Below are 22,220 nucleotides of genomic sequence, written 5' to 3' on the forward strand. Positions count from 1 at the left end.
AATCAATATTAATTATTCTAATGCAGAAACTTAAATTAAAAGAAATTTCTTCTCTGAAGATTAAGTTGAAAGGTCATCCATAAAGAAGCTTAATTTTCATCCCATCTTAAGTCAATGATGATCATTCTCATAAGAAGCTTAAGTTAAAACAAAGTAAATTCTCCTTGAAAGGATTAAGTTGAAGGGTCATCCCATGCATAAACTTATTGAAATTTCCCCATACACAACTTAAGTCAAAGGGTCATCCCATCAGAGACTTATGTCAAGCAAAAAATCATCCCCACATAATTCACACACTTTCATAACTATTTATCCTTTTATGAGAATACGTAAATAGCTTATCACAAGCTCGGTCTTAATAAATTTAAAACAACTAAACCCTACGTCAATATTAGGGACATTTTTATAATAAAAAATAAAATAAAATTCAATTTCAAAAAGGATGATGACCCTTAAGCTCTTAGGTGCAGCGAGTGAACGACGAGTAAGAGTTGACAAACGAGTAAGGATGTGGGAAAAACATTTTTCCCCAACGCGTGTCTCTTGACGAGCCGATGTAACTGGTGAGATTCGTGCAAGATGCTTCGCAAATGGACCTACCTCAAGCCCATACATAAGCTTTAGCTACTAGTGTTTAAGAGGGAGCTCGTAGAAGATAAATGCCTAGACTTGGAACCATGTTATCAATAGAGTCGACATCTCGTCTCAAATAGAAGTCAAGTTCACGAATCTAATGCCTCAAAATGAAAAAATCAAGTCAAGAAAGACTAGTTGGGTGAAATACGAAAAACAACATTATTGTTCATTTAGAATTTCGTCTAATTTGGCAAGAAAGAACAAAGTGTTTGAGTCTATTAGATACACTGCAGTTATCAAGAAAAAAGACCGAAGTAAAAAAGAAAATACTCAAAGAGGTTGAGATATAAAATTACTATTTGTTGTTCATTTAGACTTTTGTCTAATTGCCAAGCAAAACAATAATGTATCGATTCTATCAAATATACTCTAAGTATAAAGAAGAGCCCAAAAACATAGAATCTAAAACACATTCACTTCCGATTATGAGAAGTGAGACTAAACTTCATGGTGCATGGTTGGAAGGTTAAGCATAATCTGAACCTTACAATGAAGTTCGACTAAACAAATTCCTTGAAAAAAACTAAGGAAAAATGTCTCAACGAAAGACAAGTGTCTAAATAGATGACATTGATCTCGATGAGAATCAATTATATATGGTGTACTCTTGACACATTCTAAAGAAGGATGTATCGACCGATTTCCGAAGATGTTTCAATATGACCAAACATCTGGAAAGAGCTGAAAAGACGTTAACACCTGGAAGGTTAAAATAGTTTAACTTCTAACTTAATAAATAAAAAAAGAGCATCGAGAGAGCACTCGATATAGAAATGCATTTTAAATTTCAATAAGAGGCGATTGATTTAAATTCACAAACTCACTTGAATTTCAATTGGAGGCGATTGGTTCATTGTGAATTTCATCCTCAAACGAGGCGATTGGTTTCATCTCAAACTTCAATCGAAGGCGATTGGTTTAACATCATTACCAAGACAAAGTTAAGTCTTCAACGATTAGACCATCAACTGAGTCTAAAGAATGAAGAGTCAATAATTACACGAGTCTCTCGAGAGGCTCGTCAGATTTGTTCTCTTTTCGTTCAATAAATCTGAAATAAACTATAAATTGGGAATTTCCAACTACAGTGCCTATGTTAAATGCCACGGCTCAGTCTTTTCACTAACGATCCGTGCGACACTAGTTACGATATTCACAAGAACGAGTAACTAGTCAGCCTTACTCGACACAACACTCTACGCTTAATAGAATTGACACAAGAATTCTAGAGAGAGAGAGAGTAAACTCTTACAAAGAATAATATTATATCACTTGAATACTTGGTGGTTTACAAAGGAATACCTCAAAGGTATTTATAGGTCTATCCTCAACTACTACATTAATTACATAACACCCAACTACCTCATTAATAAAGTGCTAGCCAACCACTACATTAATGGGTTACTACCCAACTGCCACCTTAATAGCTTACTAACCAACCACTACATTAAATGTCTCATTAATGTAAAGCATGCCATGCTTTCTTACAAAGCTTCTAGAATTTTTCTTGGGTTGGGCCTTCATGGATGATTAAGCCTCTTGGGTTAGGAAGACAAGTGGGCCGTGAAATTCTCCCCCACTCATTCCGGCGACATCCTCGTCGCATCCTCCTTGTAGGTCTGGATGATGTCTCCAAATGCGACAAAAGTTTTGAGCGATATGCTAACCTTCCAACCTGTTTCTTCTCTAAGAAATGACCTTCAAATTGTCTCACAAGCCCCTTGTGAACTTTGGAAAATTGTCCCTCTTGATGGAGGAGAAGTTTTACTATCACCCGGTTTCCTCCTAACTCCAAGTGTCTTCTCTTCTTGTGCCCCCATTTCTTCATTCTCTTGGAGACCTTATCAATTTTGCACTTCCCTTTCTTGAGGAACAACTCCTCCGGTTGTCTCTTCAATTCCTCCAATTTGGGAGGTTCCATGCGATAAAGAACTGTCGCTGATGGTTTAGTACATTTGCTTAACTCTTCTATGTGATCCACCTCTCTCTTATGGTGGGGTTTCTTTGGTAATCTAATGGACATTACATCATGACATTTCTCTAGGACAGTTGTAACTTATGGAGGTGTCTTCTTTACCCATTTTGAGAGTTGCATGGCGAAGAGGTACCTAGTTATTCTCTTGCCCTCTCTTGTTAAAGGTATTGTGCAAGTATTTCCTTGCTCTAAAATGTACATAATATTGATATAAGGGAGTCAAAAAGGCATTTAACTTGTCTAGGAACTCTATGCCAAGAACCATTTTGTAGTCGTCCATGTCAATAATGGAGAAATCGAGAAGGCCAGTCCACTTCCCCAAGTTGACCTTTACATTACGAGCAACTCCATAAGTTGCACTTGGTGCCGAGTTGACTACTTTAAGCCACCCCTTCTCTTTGGTGTATCTGATCCCCAGTCTTTCCGCCTCTTTTACCTCTAGAAAGTTATTGGTGGCTCCCGTATCCAACAAAACTTTAACCACGTGGTTTCTTACTATTGTTTCCACGAATAGTCGTCATTTCTTTGCGGACTTTGGCTCCTCAAACTTTACTTTAATGACACTAAGGAGATTTAACGACCCCAATCAAACTTCATCATGAAGGACTTCTTGCTCCTCCATCAAAGCGGATAGTTTTTTCTTCATAGGGAACTCTCTTGCTTTATGCGGCCCTTCACAAAAAAAAACACTTTATCTGGGGTCTCTCTCCACGTTTCTCGTCCCGATCTTCTCTACCACTGGGCTTCGTAAACTTATCTGGGTCTTCATTGTTGTAGAAATTGTCTCCACCATTTCCCCCTCGTTATTCCTCTCATAGGTCGAATTTGGTTTCTCTTGCCTTCTCATTTCGACAAGAGATTCAGCCACATCAATAGCGGTGTTTAGATCTTGGACACCACGCCGTTCCAACTCCAGCTTTGCCCACATTTGTAGACCATTAGTGAAAGCGAACAAGGCTTCATCGTCTGAGTAGTTAGGGATCTCAAGGAGATCAGTAGCGATGAACTCCTTGACATACTCCTTGATACTCTCCCTTTGTGAGAGTCGCCGCAACTTGGCCCTTGCTTCTTGAATGACGTTTTAGGATAGAACTGTCTCTTGAGTTCCTCCTTGAATTCACCCTAGGTATTGATAGTACATAGACCTCTTTCTATGTCACTACTTCTTCTCCTCCACCACAGTATTGATGTATCTTCTAGGTACGTCGTGACAATATATATCTTTCTCGCTTCGTCCACTAGGCTGAGTGCTTTGAAGTACTAATCCAGACCCCATAAGAAGTTGTCAATCTCTTTTGCGTTCCTCTCTCCTAAATACAATTTAGGTCTTGGAACGTCTATCCTTGTCGAATTAGGGACTCCTATAGGTGCACGTCCGCACTCTTGCGCAACCGTCTTCTTGAGTAATGCCACATCCTTTTTAGTGGCTTGTAATTTACATGTCAGTACCTCGAGTTTCTCGTTCAAGGTATTGATCTCACCAAGTAGGGTCTGCTCCATGATCTGAGTTTTCTCTTGACATTTGGACAACCCTCGTTCAAGGCACCTTGCATCCCTTCTCGGAGCTCGTCTCTCTCCTTCTTAAGCTCGGCGATGCATTCCCCTAGGTCCCCGAAGTTATCTTGTCCGTAAGCCACAATGAGTTCTTCTTTCTCCAACTTGGAGACAATGTCAACGATAGCATCTCTTGATCTCCCCCTTTCTTTGGTATTTTTTTGATCTTCCCACTTGAACCTGGCTCGGGTTCGTAAAATCATCTCCGATCTCTTGGGGAAGTTTCTCCACTCCGTCCATATTATTAATAGTGGAACTTTCATTCGGTCTCTTCATCATTCTGCTCTAATACCAACTGTCACAGACTTAGTTTTTCGACTAACAATCCGTGCGACACTAGTTACGATCTTCGCAAAAACGAGTAACTAGTCAGTCTTACTCGAAACAAACACTTGATGTTTGATTGAATGGAAACACGAATTCTAGAGAGAGAAAATATCTCTTACAAAAGTAGAATTATATTAACCGAATACTTGGTGATTTATAAAAAAATACCTCAAATATATTTATAGGGCTATCTCCAACTACTACATTAATTACATATTACCCAACTATCTCATTAACGATGTTCTAACCAACTACCACATTAATGTCTCACTACCCAACTACCATATTAATGACTTACTAACTAACCACCCCATTTAATAACATATTAATGTAAGACATGCTTTCTTACAAGGCTTCTAGAATGTTCATTGGGTTGGGCTCTCATGGATGATTAAGCCCTTAGGTTTAGGAAGACAAGGGAGACGTGACATACTGCACCCAACCGAGGAGGCTGACCGTGTTGTTGCTGCTGATAGAACCTGACCATGTTTTCTAGCCTACTTTCAGCCATGATTGAGAGATGGCCTCCTTGCGACTGAGGAGGCTAGATCGCGGACGATTTTTTTTAAAATATTTTCTTCTTTTATTTTTTAAAAATAAAAAAGGTAAAGCATAATTGTTTTAAAAGAGGTCAAAATTGAATTAGTAAAGACCCAAGGGACGTTGTGGGACATAACTTGACATTCCGAGAAATAATGTTTCCCACACGTAACCATATGCCGAACTCATTATGAATCTCTAAATGTGGCATGCATTCACCTAATTTATTTCTAATTTAATAAAATTAGGTGGTAATCATAGTCGCGAGTTTATTAAAAATCAAAAAAAATTAAATAGGTTTATGATTGATTTCCCATTTAATATCTCAATCTCTTCAAGATTCGACGATATAATAAGTTATGAAGTCGTCTACAAATCTTGTTTTCAACTTTAAATATTTGATAATATAAAATTGATTGCCCTCACAACTTCTTTCTTTTGAAAAAAATTCGCGAATTGACATAAAAATAAAATCAAACTTTCGACGTTAAAATTGTGCACATTATAAAACTTTTATTTTTCTTAATAATACTTTTCAAAATAATATAGATATGTATACTATTTGAATATTAAAATTAATTAAAACAACTTATTTTGGTTGATTAGTTATAACTTAATGACTACAGGGAACTATTTGATAATTTTTTTAAATTTTTTTAGGTGATCCTACTTAGGAAATGACTATGCAAAGGTATAGATTGGATCACCTAGAGTGGGCTGTTCCCACTAACCTCATCTGAGTCATTGTCAATGTAAAATAGACCATGTTCTAATTTATCAAATTGTATGTTGATTGTTGAACCATTCTTTAATAACTTTTGCCTCCACCATCATATCTATGAGAACACTCATCACATAAAACACCCACTAACTCCAAAATTGTAAGAATTAGTTTTAGTATGAAGAGAAATTCTATATATTTTACTTTTTAAAGAGAGAAAGATGCCATTAATCAACCCTAGAAAATTGAATTAGATGTCATTTAACATAAAAAATAGTTTTTTTTTTTATTTTTTTATTTTTTTCTTTCTGAAAATCCATTTCTTTTAGCATAATTTTAATAAGATTTACTTAAAGATTTTTGTATACAAAATCTCTTTCTATTTAAATTTTTGATGAACTAATTCTACAAATAAGAAATAGTTATATATTAAAGGAATTAGTTTGAAAATATTAATAATTTCTTATAATTTTATAATGTTTAATTTTAAAACAATTTTATAATATTTAATTTAATTTTTTTTATAATGTTTAATTTTAATTTTTTTTAATATATTATTTGATAAAAATATTTAAAAGTATAATTATATAATAATATAATGATTTTTGTAATACAGAGCAATAAGGGATAGGAAAGAACTATATTAAAAAAAAAAAAGTGTGAATAGAGAATTTTTTTATCAGACACGTCAGTCATTTTCTTTCTTATTTACTTTTTCAAACTCTCTTGCCACGTCATTTCCTTAACTTTCCTAAACACCCTCTCAAATTATTTTCCCTATAATTTGTATTATTATATATATATATATATTATATAAAGAGAAACCAGGACAAACATTTGAGAGTTGAACTTGAAACAACTCCACCGGCCACTAAACCCACTAAAAAAGAATCTCAAGATGACATTGCTAATACCGTGGTGGGACCCACTATCCACTAAACTCCAGTTATTTATTTCTAAAAATATAACAAATATTAAAGTACAAGACAAAAAAACATGAAATAAACAACATTGCGAACGTATACAATGCGGGCTTGAGAAAATAATAATAATTTTTTTATATGTAATTAAAGAAAATCAAACCTAGAATTTAATATAAAAAAGTTGTTACACAAACTACTTAACCAACTAATATAACTCTTGTAATATTTAAATATTAGAATATATACAACCTTTATAAATAATAAATTATTTTTATAACTAGGCTTTAGTCATTATTTAACAATTTAGATCTTCTGCTACTGAATAAGGTGTTCCCCTGTTGCGAACCAATCAAAATACAGAAGCATTATTATATTAAAAAATGAAAGTTGGGTTGAAAGTAAAAGAGAGAATCCGAAACCCGAATTTCATTACGGGTTCACCCCAAACACCGTTAACGGAATGTAGAGATACGATATTGAGTGAAACATACTTCTCTCCAAGCGCCATGTAAAACGGACTGAAGAGATGCGCTTTTAAGTTAAGCTTACTTCGCTCCAAGAGCATATAAAACGGAAGTTACATACTTCGCTCCAAATGTCATGTAAAACGGACTGAAGAGATGCGCTTTTTAGTGAAGCATACTTCACTCCAAGTGCCATGTAAAACAGACTGAAAAGAAGCGCTTTTCAGTGAAGCATACTTTGCTTCAATTAATTTATATGCCTAGAGGTTCATGTAAAACCTCCAACACATCAATGTAAAGACATTTTAGCGTTCATGTAAAAACATTTATTCATTCATGTATGTAAAACCATTGGAGGATGTGGAGAAGCTGTTTTTAGTGATGCATACTTCACTTCAAACGCCATGTAAAACGGAAGTGAAGCATATTTCGCTCCAAGCGCCATATAAAACGGAAGAGAAGCATACTTCGCTCCAAGCACCATGTAAATGGAAGTGAAGCATACTTCACTCCAAGTATTGTTATAAAACGGAAGTGAAGCATACTTCGCTCCAAGCTCCATGTAAAATGGAAGTGAAGCTACTTCGCTCCAAGCGCCATGTAAAACGGACTGAAGATATGCGTTTTTTAGTGAAGCATACTTTACTTCAAACGTCATGTAAAACGAAAGTGAAACATACTTTTCTCCAAGCGCCATGTAAAACGGAAGTGAAACATACTTCGCTCCAAACACCATGTAAAATGGAAGTGAATCATACTTCGCTCCAAGTATTGTTGTAAAACGGAAGTGAAGCATACTTCGCTCCAAGCGCCATGTAAAATGGAAGTGAAGCATACTTCGCTCCAAGCGTCATGTAAAACGGAAGTGAAGCATACTTCGCTCCAAACGCCATGTAAAACGGACTGAAGAGATGCGCTTTTTTTAGTGAAGCTTACTTTGTTTCAATTAGTTTATATGCCTAAAGGTTCATGTAAAATCTCCAACACATCCATGTACAAACATTTTAGCATTCTTGTTAAAACATTTATTCATTCATGTATTTAAACCCATTGGAGAATTAAAATAAGCGCGACAACTAGTGAAGCTTACTTTGCTCCAGATTTTGCCAGCGCAACCTAGTGAAACTATCTTCACTTATATTTTAATATTTGTGAAGTTAAAATCACTTAATGAAGGATCAAAACAATTTTTTCCCACTGCAAATTCATTTTCTGCAATGTTTTTTTATAATAATATATATATAAACCCTAATATCATTTTATATTATAAAAACTTCCTTCCGATTCATCTCTCTCTCTCTTCAAGCTTCTGCCTCCTTTCACAGCGATTCAAATCTGGCTCCCGTCTACCATAAATTTTTTTGCCAAGAAGATCGAAAATCAATCTCGAAAATGGTACATACACCAAAATCGCTAAGTTTTCTTTATATTTATGAAACCCTAGAATTACGTATGCACTATGATGTCATTATTTCGTTCATATTTCGGAAACCCTACTCCTAAAATATCACGTTCAATGAAAATCATTCGTATTTAGGAAAACCTACTTAGGGTTAGGTTTAATTACGGTTTTGTATATTATTTTCACGAAACCCTAGTTACTGATGTAGGAAAAACTTATTTTTGTTACTAACGAAGCATATTTTTTGAATGTGTAGACAACAAATAGCGAAATCGTACCAAGCACTATAGGAAAAGAATGATTTTTTTGCCTCAATGAATTATCTTATGAAGATAAAGTATTCTCCGCTACAATCTTCTCGCAAAATGATATTTGATGGGAGTGGCATCGAAGTTTCTTTGTGATCTTTGGGATGATGTAATGCAACATTGGATCTCTTGAAGTGTGTAGCGATTTGTTATTGTACATCTGTGATTTCTAACCATCGTCGAGTTTTTGTAGATTCGGGTAAACCATATCTATAAGAGATTGTTCATCTTCTTTTATGTTTTTAATCATCTTCTCAAAGTGTCTGGATGAAGCCGTCTGTGCTGTTAATCTAAACATTCTTTTCGTATTTCTTAACAGGTACAATGTCGACTTTCTTTAACAACTATTGCGACAAAACACTCCATATCATTCATTATTCATCAACATTTTTACTACTCATAACTACTAATAATATATCTGGACCCTTGGATCCCTTGAAGCGTGTAACTATTTATTGTTGGGTATCTGCGATTTCTCCGATACAAATTGTCCGTCATGTTTTTGTCTTCTTTCTGCAAATTCGTTTACAATATAGAACATATTTTAGTATGTTTGCTTGAATAGCCAAGTGCGATTCTAGTTAAGTGTTATAATGTTTTTCTTAGTGTCAAATAGTTATAATTGATATTTGCTAATTAATCGTCTACATCTTAATTTCAGGTGCCTCCAACACTCAGATTTGTATTAGACTGTGAAATGTCGGATTATTTGATGATAAATTATTTAATTTCACAGGTTAATGTTGTCATATCTTTTAATTACCTAATTTTTTCCAATGGAGTTGTTAATGGATAACTCGTATACAACTTGTTTTTGTTTCTGTTTATGCAGATTATTGGTGAAATATCTATGTTATGAGCAACATTTAAAGCGATAAAATTCATTGGATCTACAGTTGAAAGTCTAACGGTAAGTTGATCAAAAATTTTCACGAGATCGGAGTATACAAATTTCGTTCATTGGTAATCTAGTACTTTTTGTTTGTCTTGTTTTTATAAAGATGGAAGAGATGATGACATTGTGTAACATGGTTGTTGAAGCTTGAGGAAAAAACAGAGTTGTACCTGTTGATTCAACCACGCATGAGTACCTTAAGGTCAATTATTTTATATGGATGTTTTTGGTTATTTGTAGAACAAAATGATCATTTAGCGGTATGTTACAACAATTCTGTCAAAATATGCAAGCCAAAAAGACCCAAGACACTGTAAACTTTATTGAATTTGATTGTTAAATTTGAGTTTGTGTTGACTAAGATCTATATATAATTTTTACCTTGTCATCTAATCAGGATAGGACTTTTGTGCTGTATGAAGAAATTTACAGTGATGATCAAGCTAGGTAATCAATCCCCTTGTGGACACATTTAAAGAACGTGCATATTATCATATTCAACAAAAATTGCGTTAAAATCAAGATCGTCGGCATGTCTGCCATAGTCGCACGATTTAGTTAATTTGGTAGTCAGTTATGGGAAATGTAGTCGGAGTAAAGCCATCAACATGTCTGGCACGTTCGGCACGACCAACACATATGGCACGTTCGACACATCGGGGAAAATCCTCTAGCGCGGTTGAAAGACGTCTTTCTTCACCCGTTTGTTCGTCGCCCTACCTCCTGTAGTTTGCTGTGACAGTCTCCGCCTTGCCCTGGTGTATGTGTAGTATGTTCCTTTGATGTTGTGTAGGTGCAGTTACAGATCTTTGGGGTGCAGTCCTGCAGTCCGACTACCCTTCCTAGAGACATGGATCTCGCATGCTGCTGCTAGTTGAGTTCCTTTTCAGGTGCTAGAGTTTTGGTGCAGGTGTTGGATCAGTCCTTCGTTGAATAGGTGCATGTGTAGTTCATCCCTGATGTATGCTGTTTGCTGCAGGTTGTAGGTTGTGCGACTGTTGTGTATTGTGCAGACCGTAGGTTTTGCTGGTGCAGTCGTAGTTCATCCCTACTGTTTGTGGTATGTTGCAGGTGTTGATTCTTCATCTGCTTGTGAAGTGTCTGTTGTTGTACTATGTGAGATTGTGTAGGTGCGGTTGCTTGTTCTTGTGCGGTTTGCAGGTCTTGCGGTTGTTGGTATTGTGCAGGCCGCAGACTTTCTGGTGCAAGTCTACTAGTAGTCTGATTTTAGATGTAGTTTACGGTCGGTTGCCTCACTGTGGTTAAAGATTGCAGTCGGAGCTTTCCTTAGATTTAACCCTTTTTAATTTTGTAAATTAGAAATTGCAATCTTTTAGCATAATTGTAGAATTGCCAACATGACTAAAGAAAAGGGAAATGGTTTTTTTCTAAAAAAACATTTTGGCTATAAGAAGCTCAATTAGTGAATTTTTATAGAACACTGCGAAACGCTTGAATGAATAAACAAGAAGAAGAACAACAACAAACTAATAATCTCATCAATCACAAAATCATTCAAATTAACGTCTTATTAAAACCTCATCTAGATCTCTTAGTTCCTGAGGAGACCGAAAAGAGACACGAACTAGAATGAAAATAAACACGAACAAGGGCATCCATCAGCTCTTGATGCTCCTCAAAAAGTTCAGAAACTGATTGTTGAATTGAATATTTCATTTGTTTCATAGAGGTTTCTCAATGCTTCTTCAAATACATTATTGCATGAACTCTTCACCCATTCGTCCAGCAGCTCCACAAACATTATGACTTTTTTGAATTAAATATGAAAAAGAATAAGCATTCATTCTCATATGTCAGACAAGGTTATGGCTGTGATCCAAATGTAAGAATCTTCTTGTTTCTCTAATTGGTTGTACAATGAAAAAGAAAGAATTATACCCAAAAACTAAAATACGAACAGATTTGCAATTAAACAGTAAAAGACCTTTTTTTATTCATAAAAGTGAACTAGAAATCTTTTAAACATATTTTTTTTCTGAAACAACAAAGTAAAAGAAACCAAACATTTGCTTTACTGTTGTCTTGTTTATTGCTATCAATAAAATGGTGTACATCCATCCATCCATAAGAGTAACCGCCTTAACCTCTTCTTCCACCCCACTGTTGTTGCTGCTATCGCCTGTTGCTGTTTTATTCAAATCCACCATTTCTTCTTCCTCTATTATTACTGTTATTTTACTTCGCCAAATCCTTCATCATCATCTCCTCCTTCATTTTTGCAAACCGTGAATATAGTGTTTGAAGCATTTACTTCCCTAATATGTTCACTTCTGGCTTCGGCTACTGCTGCTACAATATATATAAACAAGCAACAATAAATCTCAACGAATGAATACATGGAAATTACAACTTAATATTAATTCTCTAGTTTACAACAGTGAGACAAACCTTCACAAAGAAGCTTCTATTTCCAATGTTCTTATAAACTAGTAAAGCCCCAAATCTACAAACATATAAATACACCAATTGATAAAACAAAAGGAACTTATAAACATAACATGAATGAATATATGAGTCAATAATACATTGACTTGTTTGTATTATTATTAACAGCTCTACTTCTGTTATAGGCTCTACCACGTGTAGGCATATAAGTGATGACCGCTTTTTTAGCAGTTTCAGTTGCCAAAGGAAATTTATTACCTTGAAAATTCGATCTCTTTTGGGCAGGAGTTCCTTCCATGAAAAAGAAAAGTCTTTCAAAATACAGAATAGTGACAAATATCAATTATGTCATGCCAATTATTTAAAGAAACAATCAAACACATGAGTAAATTGTTAAACCTGTCGGATAGATGATCTTGATTCAATGAAATGTCGAGCCTTCAAAGATTTGTCTTGAGCAGCCTGATTTGAAGTCTTTTGGTTTCTATTTTGCAAAGGAATAAGCATACAAATTAAGTATCTAAAAATAACAACAAACCTTTTAAGTTTACAGAGAAATAACTAACCGAAATTCGTTGGTTCTTAGCTTTATGTGGACCTTTTTTTGACATTTTGATGATATCCTCTGAGAACACATAATATCAAAAACACCAAATAAGTATTCTGTGAAATTGATAATGAATTGACAGAGATTATAATAGTTTGTTCACCTAATGACATGTTCATTTTTTTTCTGTCATAGCTATGCTTCACTTGTTAGAGGTTTAATTGACATCTGAAAAAGAAATCAAGTTAAAGAACCAATCAGATAAACATGCAACACTTTAACCACAAATTCATCAATAAACGCAAGCATTATCATAACTAAAGATATGCAAAATTTCAATGAATAAAAAGAGTGTACACAGTTTCACTACTAAAGAATCAACTATATATAAAGTCGTAAATTGAAATTCATCAGGCTTAATCTAGAGTAGTATAGGGAACATCTCATTAAAAATTGTTGTAGCATGACATTTATGTCCATGTATTATTTGCATCCTATCATTTTCTATTAACAAAAATTGTAAGTGAGAATGAGTTTGTGAAGATGATTCATGAACATAGATAGATATATACCTATTCAAGGCAACATAATCGAAGGTTAGTTGAAGAGAATTCAAGAACTTCATCATTCAAGAAATTATTAACTTTATATGCAACTATTGTACTAACCATAACTTTACTTATGTATTCTTTCAAAGTTTTCACCTCCATTGCTACTTCCACCATTCAATACCTAAAAGAAATACAAAAATGATTTAATAATCTATTATAATGTTCTGTTATTATTGAAGAGATGAAGTAGACAAAACTGCATCTTTGTAGAGAGACTTGATATACCTAAAGTAGATCATTATTGATAACAGATATCTAATAAAAATGACAGACAAACAGACATAACGATCTTGTCTTACATATGTCTCTGAGAATCGCAGTAAAATAAATAATAAACATTCACTATACCCTAAATTCCCACATATCTCACAACATATATACTCATTCTCCTGTCCATGATAATTGATTGGGGAAAAAATTCATTCTTTGCCTATAGTGTTTGGGACGATTTCATTGTTTGTTGCCTGCACAGTCAAAAAATATGCTTCGTTAATAACAAAAATAAGTTTTTCCTACATCAGTAACTAGGGTTTCGTGGAAATAATATACAAAACCGTAATTAAACCTAACCCTAAGCAGGTTTTCCTAAATACGAAGGTTTTTCATTCAACATGACATTTTCGGAGTTAGGTTTCCGAAATATGAATGAAATAACGACCTCATTGTACGTACATAATCCTAGGTTTTCATAAATATAAAGAAAATTTAGCGATTTTGGTGTACGTACCATTTTCGAGACTGATTTTTGATCTTCTTGGCAAAAAAATTTCTGGTAGATGGGAGCTAGATTCGAATCGCCGTGAAAGGTGGCAAAAGCTTGAAGAGATAAATGAATCAAAAGGAAGTTTTTATAATATAAAATGATATTAGGGTTTATATATATATATTATTATAAAAGAATTTGCAGCGGGAAAAAAAATGTTTTGATCGTTCATTAAGTGATTTTAAATTCACAAATATTAAAATATAAGTGAAGATAGCTTCACTAGGTTGCGCTGACAAAATCTGGAGTGAAGTAAGCTTCACTAGTTGGCGCGTTTGTTTTAATTCTCCAATGGGTTTAAATACATGAATAAATAAATATTTTTCAAGAATGCTAAAATGTCTTTACATGGATGTGTTGGAGATTTTACATGAAACTCTAGGCATATAAACTAATTGAAGCAAAGTAAGCTTCACTAAAAAGCGCAACTCTTCGGTCCGTTTTACATGGTGCTTGGAGTGAAGTATGGTTCACTTCTGTTTTACATGGCGCTTGGAGCGAAGTATTCTTCACTTCCATTTTACATGGTGCTTGGAGCGAAGTATGTTTCACTTCCATTTTACAACAATACTTGAAGCGAAGTATGCTTCACTTCCATTTTACATGGTGCTTGGAGCGAAGTATGCTTCACTTCCGTTTTACATGGCGCTTGGAGCGAAGTATGCTTCACTTCTGTTTACATGGCATTTGAAGTGAAGTATGCTTCACTAAAAAGCGCATCTCTTCAGTCCGTTTTACATGGCGTTTGGAACGAAGTATGATTCACTTCCATTTTACATGGCGCTTGGAGCAAAGTATGCTTCATTTCCGTTTTACAACAATACTTGGAGAGAAGTATGCTTCACTTCCATTTTATATGGTGCTTGGAGCGAAGTATGCTTCATTTCCGTTTTACATGGCGCTTGGAGCGAAGTATGTTCCACTTTCGTTTTACATGGCGTTTGAAGTGAAGTATGCTTCATTGAAAACAACCTCTCCACATTCTCTAATGTGTTTATATACATGAATGAATAAATGTTTTTACATGAACGCTAAAATATATTTACATTGATGTGTTAGAGGTTTTACACGAACCTCTAGGCATATAAACTAATTGAAGCGAAGTATGCTTCATTGAAAAGCGCTTTTCTTCAATCTGTTTTACATGGCACTTGGAGTGAAGTATGCTTTACTGAAAAGCGCATCTCTACAGTCCGTTTTACATAACGTTTGGAGCGAAGTATGCTTCACTTCTGATTTACATGACTCTTGGTGTGAAGTAAGTTTCACTTAAAAGCGCATCTCTTCAGTCCGTTTTATATGGTTCCTGGAGCGAAGTATGCTTTACTTAATACCGTATCTTTACATTCCGTTAACGGTGTTTGGGGTGAACCCGTAATGAAATCCGGGTTCCAGATTCTCTCTCCCTTCCTTTCAACCCAACTTTCATATATTAATATATTAATGCTTCTATATTTTGATTGGTCCGCAACAGGGGAACACCCTATTCGGTAACAGAAGATCTAGAGAGTTATTTAGATAGTCTCTAATCAAACCATATACAACCTTGAATTAAATATTTAGAGATAAAAAAATATCTGCATAGATTTTGTATTGTTAAGAATATTTATTGTGTTAATTGAATGATAAGAAATTTTGAGTCATCACTTATTATTATTATTATATTTTCTTACACTTTATTTTAATTAAAAACATCATATTAAAGGGTAGGTTGGTGTTTTGTTGGGTCAAATTATTTTGACTATGTGTTGAAATAATTAAACTATTGGGATTTTGATGATGAAATGATTTATGAGTTTTGATGCAGGTGTATCGAAATCACATTTCAATGAGATTTGGCCCTAATGAGGATCATTAGACCGATTTTGGCATTAGATGCATAGAATTAGACGTGCAATCTAACTCAGCGGAGTTAGATGTGTAGTCTAATGAATGTATAAAATTAGACGTGTAGTCTAACTCAGCGGAGTTAGACGTGCAGTCTAATGAATGCATATAATTAGACGTGCAGTCTAACTCAGCGGAGTTAGACGTGCAGTCTAATGTATGCATAAAATTAGACGTGCAGTCTAACTCAGCGGAGTTAGACGTGCAGTCTAATGAATGCATAGAATTAAACGTGCAGTCTAACTCAGCGGAGTTAGACGTGTAGTCTAATGTATACGGAATTAGACATATAGACTAATGTATACGGAATTAGGCGTATAGTCTAATGTATGCGGAATTAGACGTGCAGTCTAACTCAGTGGAGTTAGACGTGCAATCTAATACATTTGCGGAATTAGACGTGCAGTCTAACTCAGTGGAGTTAGACGTGCAGTCTAATGAATTGTGAAAGTTAGATGTAAGTCTAACTCCTTCAGATTAGTCTGAGGTAGAACCGGAATTAGACGTGCAGTCTAATGGTTTGTAACAATTAGACATGTAGTCTAATTGATGAAAGTTAGACGTAAGTCTAACTCCTTCAGATTAGTCTGAAGTGATTGTAATTAAACGTAAGTCTAATTCCATTAGACTAGGTGATCTAATGGACTCTGTTATTAGACGGGGACGTTTGATTTCATTAGACGAGGTCGTCTAACTGAAATGCGTCTAATGCTAAGCTTAAGCAGTATGCTTGAAGCTAGCACTCGCCTACCCACGAGCTATAGCTGTACCCTACTCCTGCTCCACTTTATAGTGAAGATTAGTACAACAACTATATGCAACCAACCAACGAATGACACGTAAGAGAATTTTCTTCATATTACTTGTTTTGTAGGTACATCTCTGATGAAATATTCTGCGCACTACCAGTGGTGTACGACCACGATCCTTGTGCTTAGAACCTGCTGTGTACAATGGAGGCTTTCCAATGGATGAGTGCCACGTATCATTCTAAAAAGATTCGACCGTTAGTCTCTGCCCAGTATTTATCAGATCCTAAGGACAACGGAAGAACAACTAGTTTTTACAATCTGTCTAACTTACGAACAAATAATCTTGCTTACTGATATTTCGGAGAGAGAAATCCAGCCTTTCAATACAGATCCTGTGAATCTGCATTCCTGATTGTACTATGTGTGAATCAAGAGAGAGCTAGAATTAAAAACACCTTTAGCTGAGTGATATTCTTCATCTTGTAAATTGAACAGAGTGTGTTCTGTTTAATAGTGAGATAAGTGTGTGCAAACTGTATTTGATTCTAATCATATTATAGTGAATCCTTCTAGTGGTTGGAAGAAGGAGTGACGTAGGAGAGTTTCTCCGAACATCCATAAACAAACGGCTATGTTCTTTCATTTCTGTCATCTTTTCATTCTTCATCTTGAGCTTCAAACCCAAATAAACAAATCTGCATTGAATCTGTTTCAAGTGTTTACAAAAGTTTGCGTAGAATAGAAAGAGAATTAAATCATTAACAAGATTTATTTCAAACCGTTTTTCACAAGTCTTCATCAATAGCCAGACCCCCCTCTCTATCGATAAAGCCGATCCTATCATGTTTGTTGATATATTAGTTATAATTTATAAATAATTGAGACGAGTTATAAAAATTTGGTCTAAAGATTCTAGTTAATCGAAAATGTATATTTTGGAACTCAATTAGAGTACAAAATATAACTAAATTTGAAGGATAAATTTTAACTTTAAGAAAATAAATCCATATTTTTCTTCTTAAATGATGAATTTGCATAAAACATAGGATTGATGTAGTGATAATTGTCATTTCTTGAATTTGATACAGATTGAAGTGAACTTGGAAAATACTAACATTTGAAGTGTGTTAGTGTGTTAGTGTTACGAATAAAAAGATTTTCAGAAGTTCCGTTTCTCCAATAGTTGGAGACAACTATATATAAATAAGAAATTCTAAACCCTAATGCGAGCCTTAATGTATATGGACCTTAATATATACTTAACATCCCTAAAATATAAATACTATACAATATTTACCCATTATTCTTAACCCTCCCCCTCAAGTTGGCGCAAAAATATTTATCATGCCTAACTTGTTTATAATGAGAACAAAATATCTACTACTAAGACCCTTAGTTAAGACATCGGCTAGTTGATCACCAATCTTTACATAAGGGGTAGATAGGAGACTACTATAATTCTTCTCTTCATTGTCTGGAAGAAAAGAGTTCGTGCTCACCTTTCTTCTCTTCATGACGACATGTGGAGTGTTGTGACAGAAGGTCCCATCAAGATTGATAAGGAGAAGGCTGACTGGACCGCTGATGAAAAGAGGCAGAACAACCTCAACAACATGGATCTTGTTGTTATGTACAGATCTCTTGATAACAACATATTCAACTACATTATCGAATGCGATACTACCAAAGAGGTCTGGGACAGACTCACCCAACTGTGTGAGGGCAACGAGCAAACCAAGGAAAACAAGATCATGGTTGCCACTTAGCAGTTGGATAGCTTCAAGATGCGTCCTGGTGAAACAATGAACAATTTCGACACCAGATTCAACAAGATTGTCTCCTCCATGTCCATCCTAGGTAAGACCTATAGAAACCGGGAGATTGCTATCAAGGTCATGCGCGCTCTTCCAAGGGAATGGGACATAAAGACAATGGCGATGAGAGAATCCAAAGACTTTAACAAGATATCTCTCTTTGATCTCTTTGCTGATCTCAAGGCCTATGAGTTCTAGATGAACTATAGGATGGAAGAAGATCAACACACATCCGTTATCATTTCCAAGGCGCTGATGACTGCTGAAGAGTCACCAACCGCTCCGGATGTGAAGATGGCAGGTCAACAGCTGAGCAGCGACGCCATGTCTCTCTTTGTGAAGAAGTTTGGCGACTTCATGAAGAAGAGCAACTCTAACTCAAACTCTTCAAATTCTAATGACAATAAAAAATCTAAAGCTAATGTTACTTGTTTTAACTGTGGTATTAAAGGTCATTATGCATCGGAATGCCGGAAGCCGAAACGTGAAGATGCCAAGGATGATGGAAAAGAGCTAAAGGCTCTTATGGCAGGTGACGGGAAGAACAAACGAAGCAACTATGGTTCCTAGTTCTCATCTAGTGAAAGTGATGAAGAAGAGGTGGCTTGTTTCATGGCCAGAGAAGATAAAGAAAGGACTCAGGAGACTGAGGTATTTGACTTCTCTTCCGAAAGGTTTTCAAGGGAACAACTGGTAGCTACACTAAATGACACGGTCATCGAGTACAGAAAGCTAGAAGAATCCCTAAATGAAACTAAATCTTCACCAGATATAAACAAACCAACTCTATTTCAAACTGAAGAGTCAAATGTTTTTGAAAAGAAGGTTGAAGAGATCTCATCTGAGAATGAGATGCTCAAAGAACAGATTCAAACTCTTTTATATGAAAACAAGAGGTTAAACTATGTTGTCTGTGCATGGACAAGGTCTGGAGAAGCTGTCAAATATCAGATCAGCAAGTTAAAACCTGCTGGATCTAGATCCGGATTGAGATTTGATATCAATAACCCTAACTTGTCATGCAAAAAGTCAAACTCTGTAACTGACAAGCTTAAGCCAATATGTTTTGTCAAAGGAAGTATGAATGACATTGAATCTGATCCTATTCATGAAGAAGTGGCTTCAAAAATGAAATAATCTATGTTCCGCCTACTGTTAGCTGGCTTAAGAATAAGCTAGAAGCAGCTAACAAGTCTGGAAATCTAAAACCTGACCTTAAGTCAAGGAGTTTTATAAGAAAGTCTTCGTCAAAAGCTAAAGGATCAGTGACTAGCAGGAAGTCATCTACTAAGTCAAAATCCTATGCATTAATCACAACACAAAATGGGAAATCCGTCAGAATAACTCAAATATGGATTCCTAAGGGACTAATTGATTGAGGACCCAACTGAATATGGATACCAAAATGTGTAAATAGTTTCTTTTGTAGGTGATGCAGGAGGACTGCGGGAAGGAAACAAGAAGAATACTCTTTTGATCTCAAATTTTTTTATGATTAATGATGAATGAGGATCATTTGACAAAGATTGGTTAAAAATAGGGCCAAACTTGTAAATTCTCGGTCATTGAAATATCATGCGTAATTAGATGTACACGTCTAATAGAAATTAGACGTATATTTATGACACGTGATTAGACACTTACGTCTAATAGACCCATGCGTCTAATAGACGTTTAGTTTCATAGATGTGTGCAGTTAGGAAAACGTCTAACTACATGCTCATTAGACTGATCAAGGACAGTTGTCACACGTGAGGAGATATCTGATTTTCCCGTTTAAACATTAAAATTGTCATCTCCTAATAACATGAAGACATGTGTCTTTCAAGTTAAGAGAGAATGACTAATATACCCTCAATATAATGATGACTCTTTGGAAAGGACGTCTAATATTAATTAAAGGGCCATACCCCTAGGAAAAACGACGATTATCCTATGTGACTTTTGGCAGTCTATATAAGGACAATTGTGCATGAGATTGAAAACTTTTCTCACTCAAGATTTCTAAATAACCCTAGATTTCTTTGATTTTCTCTCTCAATAACCCTCGTTCTTTGTTTGTCTGTTCGTATTATTCTCAAAAAAATGGGAAACAAGAGAATCACGCTCGGTCACTGTACTTTGCAGGTGGATTTTCCTTCCGTTTACACGTTCGATCAGCAGGAGGTGGTCGAAATGTTCAGATCTCTCAAGTATTCCGGTCTGGGAAAGTATTTAGGAGGACCTTTCATCTTCCACGAGAAGGAAGTGAGGGAGTTCTTCAAGTCTGCAACAATGGTGGGTGATTCCATTGTAGCAACTGTAAATGGAACTAAAATTTCTTTCAACGAGGCAGTATATGCAGAGTTCTTTGAACTTCCATCAGAAGGGCATACGTTCAACCGACATCTGTCAGCGGCGGTGACGGAGGAAATGAAGACGGCCTTTTTTGCCGACGGATCGACGATTCGACTTAATGGGAGCAAGAAGGCTCTCAAACCATAGTTCATTTTGTTGAATGATGTGGTGGAGAAAGTGCTTCAGGGGAAGGTTGGGTCATTCAATCTCTACAGTCAAGATCGGTTTGACTATATGTCTGGCATCTCGAAGGGGATTCAGGTCAACTGGGCCTTAATGTTGTTCGAGAACCTCTGCTTTTCAATTAACTAGGAGAACAAGGAGAGCATTAACTTTGCTGCTCAGATAAGTAGATTGCTGGAGCACTTGGGGGTTCCAATGGAGGATTCCGAACCAATCAACTTGACCAGGATGTACACTGTCTTTACAGTCGCAAACACCCTAGTCAGAATGAAGAACAACAAAGAGTCTCTTTCCGGAGCCTCGAGTCAATAGACAGCAGGAATGTCTGTTACCCGATCTAAACATCCAGCGGCATCTGTCCTATCTACAAGAGCCAAACAAACCAAGACTGTGAATGAGTCTGAGGCTAGCTCTACCATCCTTCAGAGCTCATCGAAGAAGGATTCTGGAACTGTCGACTCCAGAATTAGGCAAGGTCCAGTCGAACTTGCCACTACTCCCCTGTCTCCCCTGTCTCTGGCTTCTAGTCAGTTGCGGTGATCTTCAAGGTCATCTGTTTCAAAAGGTGAAAAGTCAAAGGCGCTCCGTGCGTCTAAATCGATGAAGGGTTCATCAAAGGTTACATCTCCTCCAACTCTGGCCGAAGTGCCCAAATTTAATGCTCCAGAAATGGAATAAGAAAAATGTGATGATATTCCTGTTGAGGAATCTGTTGTAGGGCCTACTGTTGAGTTAGCTGGTCCAAATATTGAGAATTTTGATAGGGCTGTGTCTCTTGTTATCCAATCTGATCTAGTAGCCGTTGGTGCTACAGAGTTCATTCAACGAGAACAAGGTGTAGTTCTTACCCTTGTTGCTGGTGGTATTGCTGAAAAGGCTCCCTCTGTTTTTGTCAGAGAGCCTTCCACCTCAAATCCTATTTCAAAAAATTCCATGGTAATCGGGAAGATTACTCGAGGAGAACTCCCTCATGGACTCTTCAAGAAACCACTATCTGCTCATGTATTGATGCGCTCCACAAGACAATCCCGTGGAATTGTATTTGGAGAACCAAAACCCTTTCCAAAATCTGTTGAGGTTACTGGAAAAGAGAAGGATGTTGTAACTAACGAAAATAAAGATGTTTCTGAGGCAACATGCATTGTTGACCTCATGATGAATCAAGTCAAAGCTAT

This window comes from Impatiens glandulifera, chromosome 2 (genome assembly GCF_907164915.1).
Source record: "Impatiens glandulifera chromosome 2, dImpGla2.1, whole genome shotgun sequence".
In the NCBI taxonomy this organism is placed as follows: domain Eukaryota; kingdom Viridiplantae; phylum Streptophyta; class Magnoliopsida; order Ericales; family Balsaminaceae; genus Impatiens; species Impatiens glandulifera.